Source organism: Coregonus lavaretus (assembly GCF_964263955.1).
Source record: "Coregonus lavaretus genome assembly, chromosome: 10".
Taxonomy (NCBI): domain Eukaryota; kingdom Metazoa; phylum Chordata; class Actinopteri; order Salmoniformes; family Salmonidae; genus Coregonus; species Coregonus lavaretus.
The window spans coordinates 18994133-19004961 of NC_139997.1; the positions used below are offsets into that span (position 1 = coordinate 18994133).

The window sequence follows — 10829 nt, forward strand, 5'->3', positions numbered from 1 at the left end:
ATTTGGCATGGGTCCTCAGAACCTCAAAAAATTCTACAGCTGCACCATCGAGAGCATCCTGACTGGTTGCATCACCGCCTGGTATGGCAACTGCTTGGCCTCCGACCGCAAGGCACTACAGAGGGTAGTGCGTACGTCCCAGTACATCACTGGGGCCAAGCTTCCTGCCATCCAGGACCTCTATACCAGGCGGTGTCAGAGGAAGGCCCTCAAAATTGTCAAAGACTCCAGCCACCCTAGTCATAGACTGTTCTCCCTGCTACCGCACGGCAAGCGGTACCGGAGTGCCAAGTCTAGGTCCAAAAGACTTCTCAACAGCTTCTACCCCCAAGCCATAAGACTCCTGAACAGCTAATCATGGCTACCCGGACTATTTGCACTGCCCCCCCACCCCATCCTTTTTACGCTGCTGCTACTCTGTTAATTATTTATGCATAGTCACTTTAACTATACCCACATGTACATATTACTTCAACTATCTCAACTAGCCGGTGCCCCCGCACATTGACTCTGCACCGGTACCCCCCTGTATATATAGCCTCCCTACTGTTATTTTATTTTACTTCTGCTCTTTTTTTCTCAACACTTTTTTTTGTGTTGTTTTATTTTTAACTTTTTTTGTTAAAAATAAATGCACTGTCTGCACCTGTTGTATTCGGCGCATGTGACCAATACAATTTGATTTGATTTGATTTGAACATTAGCAAAACAAAAGAGCTGATTGTGGACTTCAGGAGGAATGAGGCTGGACACGCCCCCATCCTCATCAACGGGGCCGCCTCGGCGTACACATCTCAGAGAAGCTGAAATGGTCTAACCACACGGACACCGTAGTGAAGAAGGCACGACATCGACTCTTCAACCTCAGGATGCTGAAGAAATTTGGCCTGTCCTCGAGGGCCCTCACAGTGTTCTACAGGAGCACCATCGAGAGCGTACTGTCGGGCTGCATCAAAGCCTGGTATGGCAACCCATCACCGCGGACCGCAAGACTCTTCAGAGGGTGATACGTGCAGCCGAACGCACTGCCCGCCCTACAGGACACCTACAACACCAGGTGTCGCAGGAAGGCCAAGAAGATCATCAGGGACCCTAGCCACCCAAGCCATGCCCTGTTCTCCCCGCTTCAATCACTCAGATGCGGGCAGAACAGGAGCATCATGGCAAAGACTGGCCAATAGTTTCTACCCTCAGACCATCAAGCTGCTGAATAGCCACTACTAGTCAGCTACCTGCTCCCCCCTCCCCCACTGCTGCTCCCCCTATGGATATTCTCTTTTTTTATGAGCATGGCCTTAATTCTATTACAGCATATTAGATGACTGTCATTCATATTCGATTCACCGAGCTCAATGTAACATTGATAGGTTTAGGATATTACATGATACTCAAATGTTCCTTATACCCATCATGAGGTTGCTACAACCTAGCCTATGAATGAAAGTTTACAATGTAGGTGCACAGGTCAAGACAAAGTTGAGTAATAAAGGTGACAGACAGTGAGTGACACATTCAATACCATCTTGCACACTCTTAACTGCATCTAGCTGATCTAGGGTGTAATCATTAGTCCAACAGTTGCAAACGAGAGTTTCTATTGGACAAATTCAGGTCTGTTTATCCCTCTTTTGTTCCGTTTGCTTCCGTTTAAGAAACCTTTTTCAACAGAATCGGTGGAATGAATACACCCCTGATCACACGCAAACACAGTTTACTTTCATAGTAGCCACATAAATTACAAACAGCGTGATCCCTTTGATCGTTGGATAATTCCCTCTCGCATCTACGCGCTTTCCTCGTCTCACCTTTTCCCTTCACTTGTGGACTTCAGTGCACAACGCATCAGCTGTCTGTGACCAGGTGAAAAAACCTTTCCAAGCCAAACCGTCATATCATAACCGCTGCACACAGCCTACATTGTTGCCACCATATTAGCTAACGTCAAGTCAACATAACTACTAGAATTAACGCTTTAGTAAACCCACTACAATCATGCAATACAGTTAGCAAGCAGTTTGGCAGTTACACCGGTGGGCCTCGGTGGCAATAAATTAATAAAACCAAAAGCTTACCTTGAGTTCCAGTGTTGGATAGCCATAGCCAGCTAGGAACATAGCATCCCTATCTGTTTGAGCCGGGTGTTTGAGTAGGCTAAACTAGCTAGCTGCATTGGCTAGCTAAGTAAGTGAAAGTGAAGAAAAAAATACAAAATATAGGTAGCTCTCCCACTCTCTCTTGCTTCTCCTTAATTTTTTAATAAATTAATTTGTTCAAAACTGTTCAACTATTGTCTTTCTCTCTCTTTGAGTCAACTACTCACCACATTTTATGCACTGCAGTGCTAGCTAGCTGAAGCTTATGCTTTCAGTACTAGATTAATTATCTGATCCTTTGATTGGGTGAACAACATGTCAGTTCATGCTGTAAGAGCTCTGATAGGTTGGCGGATGTCCTCCGGAAGTTGTCATAATTACTGTGTATGTCTATAGAAGGGGGTGAGAACCATGAGCCTCCTAGGTTTTGTATTGAAGTCAATGTATCCAGAGGAGGACGGAAGCTAGCTGTCCTCCGGCTACACCATGGTGCTACGCTACAGAGTGCTGTTGAGGCTACTGTAGACATTCATTGTAAAACAGTGTGTTTTAATCAATTATTTGGTGACGTGAATATATTAAGAATAGTTTTATCTAAAAATTATAACTTTTTTGTTTCACTATTTTTATTTTTATGAAATTCAAAGAGGAGGATGGTCCTTCCCTTCGTCCTCTGAGGAGCCTCCACTGGTATATAGTGTTATTTCTATTTGTGTTGTTTTATTACCATTTTAATTATTATATTTCACTTGTAGCTTGAAGCCTAAGATTTTTACTGTACCCTGCAATCACACCTGCAACCCTGTACATGTGACTATTAACCTCTACGGGATCGGTGTCCCGTATTAGGGACGGTTGAGCTAACGTGCGCTAATGTGATTAGCATTAGAAAGCTTAAATTCTTGTTAATCTAACTGCACTGTTCAATTTACAGTAGCTATTACAGTGAACAAATACCATGCTATTTTTTGAGGAGAGTGCACAACAACAAAAAACTTATCACGGCAACTGGTTTGATACATTCACCTCTGAAGGTAAATGATGTACTTACATTCAGTAATCTTGCTCTGATTTGTCATCCTAAGGGTCCCAGAAATAAAATGTAGCATAGTTTTGTTTGATCAAATCCATTTTTATATTCAAATGTTGGAACTGGGTTCTACAGTTTGAACCCCTGCTGTCTCTGGCTCCACACCCTATATACGTAATATTACACGTTTCTTCAACAACATCTGTTAACCATCAGTGGGCACTCCCTTCTTTAATGTTATTACCTTGTACCCCAAGTCAGTATTTCATGTCCATCAATCATTCTAAGATAAACCTCAGTAAGCTCCCTCGACATAATGGAATCCTTGGTACTCAGACTGTGCGGCACGCATAATCACTTATCTACTAAATTTAACCTGGTTCCCACAACACTATGAAATGACATCATAACAATCCTTCTTTTTTTTTGTGGTAAGTAACATTACTCAGATATAACATTACTTGACCCCAACAATTCACATATAACTTGATATAAAATAAAATGTTCTCCAATCAGTAGTATATATATATGATTAGAGTCTAAACTATGCTTGATAACTGAGTATTCATCCCCCTCTCTCCTATACCTGAATCCAACCAGATTCTCAATATATTTAATCAACAAAGGTATACATTCTCAGTCACTTAGCTCATGCACAATCAAACCTCTCAAACCTTTATGTAGTCAGTGTCACACCCTGGCTCTGGGGACTCTTAAATGTGTAGTTTCGATGTTGTGTTTTCTATGTTTAGTTTCTAGATCGTTTAGATCTATGTTGGCCGGGGTGGTTCCCAATCAGAGGCAGCTGTAGCTCGTTGTCTCTGATTGGGGACCATACTTAGGCAGCCTTTTGACACCTGTTAGTTGTGAGATCTTGTTCCGTGGAAGGTATGTTGTTTGTATGCTACCTTGGACTTCACGTTTCGTTTGTTGTTTTGTCGTGTGTTTAGTCGTTAATGAATATGAATGCATATCACGCTGCGCCTTGGTCCTTCTCGTTCGTAAACGATCATGACAGAAGATCCCACCAATCCTGGATCAAGCAACGTGACGAGGAGAGAGGATGGACTTGGGAGGAGATGAGCGAGAGTCTGGCAAGAGGGATGGAGGCCATGATCACGGGGGAGAGACAATCCCAAACATTTTTTAGGGGGGGGCTCACGCCGTGGACGACGAGGCAGCAGGAGGCCGCGATAGAGCGGTTCAGCTGTTTAGCAGACGAGGCCACCAGATTAGGGGGGTCATTGGTTCAGAGGGAGCAGAAGGAAAGTGTAGAGGCACGGCGAGAGGAGCTGGTTAGGCAGCAGAAGGAGCGGGGGTTAATGAAGGAACCCAGTCCCGCTCCTCGCATCAATCAAGTGGTGCGTGTCGCCAGTTCGGTCCTGCCCGTTCCTGCTTCCCGCACTAAGCCGCCAGTGGTGTGTGTTCCCAGTACGGTTCGGCCCGTTCCTGCTCCTCGCATCAAGCCAGTGGTGCGCGTCGCCAGCCCGGCCCGGCCTGTTCCTGCCCCTCGCACCAAGCCAGTGGTGCGCGTCGCCAGCCCGGTCCGACCTGTTCCTGTCCCTCGCATCAAACAAGTGGTGCGTGTCGCCAGTCCGGTCCTGCCCGTTCCTGCTTCCCGCACTAAGCCAGTGGTGTGTGTTCCCAGTACGGTTCGGCCCGTTCCTGCTCCTCGCATCAAGCCAGTGGTGCGCGTCGCCAGCCCGGCCCGGCCTGTTCCTGCCCCTCGCACCAAGCCAGTGGTGCGCGTCGCCAGCCCGGTCCGACCTGTTCCTGTCCCTCGCATCAAGTCAGTGGTGCGCTTCGCCAGCCCGGCCCGGCCTGTTCCTGTCCCTCGCACCAAGCCAGTGGTGCACGTCGCCAGCCCGGTCCGACCTGTAGCTGTCCCTCGCACCAAGTTAGTGGTGCGCGTCGCCAGCCCGGCCCGGCCTGTTCCTGCTCCCCGCACCAGGCCAGTGGTGCGCGTCGCCAGCCCGGCCCGGCCTGTTCCTGCTCCCCGCACCAGGCCAGTGGTGCGCGTCGCCAGTCTGGTACGGCCCGTTCCTGCTCCCCGCACCAAGCCAGTGGTGCGCGTTGTCAGCCCAGTCCGCCCGTTCCTGCTCCCCGCACCAAGCCAGGGGTGCGCGTCATCAGCCAGGTTCGGCCCGTTCCTATTCCCCGCACCAAGCCAGTGGTGTGTGTGTCCAGTCCGGCACGGCCCGTGCCTGTTCCACCGGTGCCTGTCAGCTGCTCCACTCCGGAGCCAGAGCAATCCGCTCCACCGGGGTCTAGTCCAGCTCCGGTCAGCGGCTCCACTCCGGAGCCAGAGCAGTCCACTCCACCGGTGCCTGATCCAGCTCCGGTCAGCGGCTCTACTCCGGAGCCAGAGCAGTTCGATCCACCGTCGTCGGGTCCAGCTCCAGTCAGCGGTTCCAGACCAGACCAGGGGCGCAACAGGGAGGCGGATAATAGGTGGTGGTCACGCCCGGAGCCGGATCCGCCTCTGAGGCGGAATGCCCACCCGGCCCCTACCCTGTTATGTTTAGGTTGCGCGGTTGGAGTCCGCACCTTTGGGGGGGGGGGTACTGTCACGCCCTGGCTCTGGGGACTCTTAAATGTTGAGCCAGGGTGTGTAGTTTCGATGTTGTGTTTTCTATGTTTAGTTTCTAGATCGTTTAGATCTATGTTGGCCGGGGTGGTTCCCAATCAGAGGCAGCTGTAGCTCGTTGTCTCTGATTGGGGACCATACTTAGGCAGCCTTTTGACACCTGTTAGTTGTGGGATCTTGTTCCGTGTAAGGTATGTTGTTTGTATGCTACCTTGGACTTCACGTTTCGTTTGTTGTTTTGTCGTGTGTTTAGTCGTTAATAAATATGAATGCATATCACGCTGCGCCTTGGTCCTTCTCGTTCGTAAACGATCGTGACAGTCAGTCTGAGTAAAAGATCGATACATGATTAACTAATATATATTCATGCAAAAAAATCTATGTAGTCAAAACCTTACTGATATATAAGGAAAAATCCCACATAGACTATCCTTCTTTTTTAAATGACCACCTTGTAAACATAATTTTCATATATACCCATCCTCTTAGACATGCTACCAAGAAAAACATACATTTACATTTACATTTTCATCATTTAGCAGACACTCTTATCCAGAGCGACTTACAAATTGGTGCATTCACCTTATGATAGCCAGTGGGACAACCACTTTACTTTTTTGGGGGGTGGGGGAGGGGGAGGGTAGAAGGATTACTTTTATCCTATCCCAGGTATTCCTTAAAAAGGTGGGGTTTCAAGTGTCTCCGGAAGGTGGTGAGTGACTCCGCTGTCCTGGCGTCGTGAGGGAGCTTGTTCCACCATTGGGGTGCCAGAGCAGCGAATAGCTTTAACTGGGCTGAGCGGGAAATGTGCTTCCGTAGAGGTAGGGGAGCTAGCAGGCCAGAGGTGGATGAACGTAGTGCCCTCGTTTGGGTGTAGGGTCTGATCCTGAAGGTAAGGAGGTGCCGTGAAGGTGTGAAAAGTCTTAGGAGGGCAGTTCTTACACAGTATGTATTGTTGTGTATTGGAGATGCAAGATTTCAGTGAATTTGAAAAAAACCTTCAAGTGAATTGTGTCAAACCACCCAATTATCGAGAATACACAGCATTATTCATCAACAGAAAACTAGAAAAATAATGCCTGGACTAGCATTTGTAATGAATTCAACTCAAATGAAAGAGTAAATAAAAGGACGCTATAACAACTTCAGGTAAGATACTGTATTTATTGTTGGTCCACTTTTTTACAAATCAGAGTCACTTTGAAATGTATCAGACCCAGATGCAGACCGTGTCGAAGTAACAGGGGGCAGACAAACGACAGGTCAAGGGCAGGCAGTAATCCAGATCAGAGTCCAAAAGGTACAGAACGGCAGGCAGTCTCAGGGTCAGGGCAGGCAGAGGTCAATAATCCAGGGTGGTGTGACAAGGTACAGAATGGCAGGCAGTGGGGCTTAAATGTATTTGTGTCACAGAAATGTAACACAAACAATATCATACATAATAACTAATATAATTTCTATATTGTTTTGTCTTTCTAAGGTCCTGTGGAAAAACATAATAATCTACTTAAAGAAGACAAGTGCTGTTGCTCGTAGGGAGCGTTTCAAGACTGGTAAAACCAGAGACAGATGAGCTGATGGGTAGTTTCACGGACACAGACTAAGCCTAATCCTAGACTAAATTGCACTTTTAAACTGGGGTAACTGAAATTGCATTTCTTGGACATGGTTTAAAATAGTCTCAGACTTGCCCTAGTCTAGATTTAAAAGGTCTGATTTCCAGAAGGACGATTAGAGTTAATCTAGTGAAGGCTTAAATTAAACCTGGCCAGAGGCAGGTTTAACTTCAGATGAATGGATGTTGTTCCCCAGGTTGACCTTGGCAATGGAGGAAAATTGATTACCTGGACTATTTCAATGATGATCAGAAGGCCAGACAGAAGGGTGGTTATAGACAGGAGCAACCCACTGAAGTGATTTTTATGAAATACATTTCTGTGACCGTTTCCGTATGTACAAAGAAAATGCAGCTGATATCATTTGTTTGCTTGAGCCAAAGCTTTCATCTGACTCTCTTCGGGGAAGGCCCATCCTTCCCTCCCTACAAGTACTGATCACCTTGAGGTTTATGGCATCTGGAACCTTCCATCGTGAAACAGGAGATTTGTGTGGTGTAAGTGAACCGACTGTATGCAGAATAGTCCACAAAGTCTGCAATGCTATATGTGAACTAAAAGACAATTACATCAAGTTCCCTGATGCTGCTGCCCAAGCCAACTACAAGGTAGAGTTATATGAATATGGGAACTTCCTGGAGTCATTGGCTGTATAGATGGATGCCATATTCTCATCAAGTGTCCCTCTACAGCAGATGCTGAGGAGTACAGGAATCTTAAAAACTGGTTTCAATAAATGTACAACGTGTGTTCACTCCCAATTTGCAGTTCTCAAACATTGTTGCACGTTGGAACGGATTATCCAAACTCCTCTTTGTATGCTCAGCTTGTTCACCCCTATCTTCATGCAATAGGACCTGAGCAACAACAGGACAACCAAGCTCATATCCACACCAGAGGTGTAGTGGAGCGCATGTTTGGTTTATGGAAGAGTTGTTTTCAGAGTCTCAGAAACACATTGCGCTTTCAACCAAGAAGATGCTGCATTGTCATAATTACACAATTATCTCAAACAGCATGGCTGCCCAGATCCTCACATTGAAGATGAGGATGACCCAGATGTTCCCATGGTTGAGGCAGACAATGACAGAAATGGACAAGCCTGCAGATATGTTTTTGCTATGCAGCACTTCTCACAACAAAGATAGCTCAAGTGATTGAAGCAAACAATAGCCATGGATTGGTAACAAAAAGGTTTTTAAATTCACAAATGGAAATGTTGGGACCCCAAACTTGTGCTGGTTCGAGATGAACATTGGTACTGATGCTGCTTCATGTTTCTCTACTCCTTCGTAGCCAACTCACCATGAATGATTTGCATCTTCATATCTTGCTCTTCTTTTAAATACTTTAGTTTGCGCTCATGAAATTCTATGGCCAGTTTCTCATGCATGCTCAGCCTCTTTGTCTTTGTCCTCCAGCCCGAGTTAGTGACACAATCTTCCCTCCTAGCTGCTGCAGATGTAGCAGGCTGATCTTCATCCTATTAAGACAAGTCCCCTCCAAGCTATGGTGTGCAACCAGAGGAAAATAAACTCTAGACCACCTTTACTCCACACACAGAGACGCGTACAAAGCTCTCCCACGCCCTCCATTTGGCAAATCTGAACATTACTCTATCCTCCTGATTCCTGCTTACAAGCAAAAATGAACGCAGGAAGCACCAGTGAATCAGTCAATAAAGAAGTGGTCAGATGACGCAGATGCTAAGCTACAGGACTGTTTTGCTAGCACAGACTAGAATATGTTCCGGGATTCTTCCAATGGCATTGAGGAGTACACTACATCAGTCACTGGCTTCATCAATAAGTGCATCGAAAACGTTGTCCCAATAGTGACCGTACGTACATACCCCAACCAGAAGCCATGGATTACAGGCAACAACCGCACTGAGCTAAAGGGTAGAGCTGCCGCTTTCAAGGAGCGGAACTCTAACCCGGACGCTTATAAGAAATCCTGCTATGCCCTCCGACGAACCATCAAACAGGCAAAGCGTCATTACAGGACTAAGATTGAATTGTATTACACCGGCTCCGACGCTCGTCAGATGTGGCAGGGCTTGCAAAATATCACAGACTACAAAGGGAAGCACAGCCGCGAGCTGTCCAGTGACACGAGCCTACCAAACGAGCTAAATCACTTCTATGCTCGCTTCGAGGCTAGCAACACTGAGGAATGCATGAGAGCATCAGCTCTTCCGGACAACTGTGTGATCTCGCTCTCCGTAGCCGATGTGAGTAAAACCTTTAAACAGGTCAACATTCACTAGGTCGCAGGGCCAGACAGATTACCAGGACGTGTACTCCGAGCATGCGCTGACCAACTTGCAAGTGTCTTCACTGACATTTTCAACCTGTCCCTGACTGAGTCTATAATACCAACATGTTTCAAGCAGACCACCATAGTCCCTGTGCCCAAGAACACTAAGGTAACCTGCCTAAATGACGACAGACCAGTAGCACTCACGTCTGTAGCCATGAAGTGTATTGAAAGGCTGGTCATGGATCACGTCAACAACATTATCCCAGAAACCCTAGACCCACTCCAATGTACATACCGCCCCAACAGATCCACAGATGATGCAATCTCTATTGCACTCCACACTGCCCTTTCCCACCTGGACAAAAGGAACACCTACGTGAGAATGCTATTCATTGACTACAGCTCAGCGTTCAACACCATAGTGTCCTAAAAGCTCATCACTAAGCTAAGGACCCTGGGACTAAACACCTCCCTCTGCAACTGGATCCTAGACTTCCTGACGGGCCACCCCCAGGTGGTAAGGGTAGGTAACAACACATCTAACACGCTGATCCTCAACAGGAGGGCCCCTCAGGAGTGCGTGCTCAGTCCCCTCTTGTACTTCCTGTTCACCCATGACTGCATGGCCAGGCATGACTCCAACACCATCATTAAGTTTGCCGACTACACAACAGTGGTAGTCCTGATCACTGACAACGATGAGACAGCCTATAGGGAGGAGGTCAGAGACCTGGCCATGTGGTGCCAGGATAACAACCTCTCCCTCAGCATGATCAAGACAAAGGAGATGATTGTGGACTACAGGAAAAGGAGGACCGAACACGCCCCCATTCTCATCGACGGGGCTGTAGTGGAGCAGGTTGAGAGCTTCAAGTTCCTTGGTGTGCACATCACCAACAAACTATCATTGTCCAAACACACCAAGACAGTCGTGAAGAGTGAACGACAAAGCTTATTCCCCCTCAGGAGACTGAAACGATTTGGCCTGGGTCCTCAGATCCTCAAAAAGTTATACAGCTGCACCATCGAGAGCATCCTGACTTGTTGCATCACTGCCTGTTTTGGCAACTGCTCGGCCTCCGACCGCAAGGCATTACAGAGGGTAGTGCGTATGGTCCAGTACATCACTGGGGCCAAGCTTCCTGCCATCCAGGACCTCTATACCAGGCGGTGTCAGAGGAAGGCCCTAAACATTGTCAAAGACTCCAGCCCCCCTAGTCATAGACTGTTCTCTCTGCTAC

At 47.2% G+C, this 10829-nt stretch overlaps 1 pseudogene across 1 annotated transcript; it reads left to right on the forward strand.

The window, feature by feature from the left end:
* Positions 1 to 7570: 7570 nt before the first annotated feature.
* Positions 7571 to 8474, forward strand: LOC311135852 (putative nuclease HARBI1; annotated as a pseudogene). Its single transcript has one exon. The product of its transcript is annotated as a putative nuclease HARBI1 (transcript).
* Positions 8475 to 10829: the final 2355 nt, after the last annotated feature.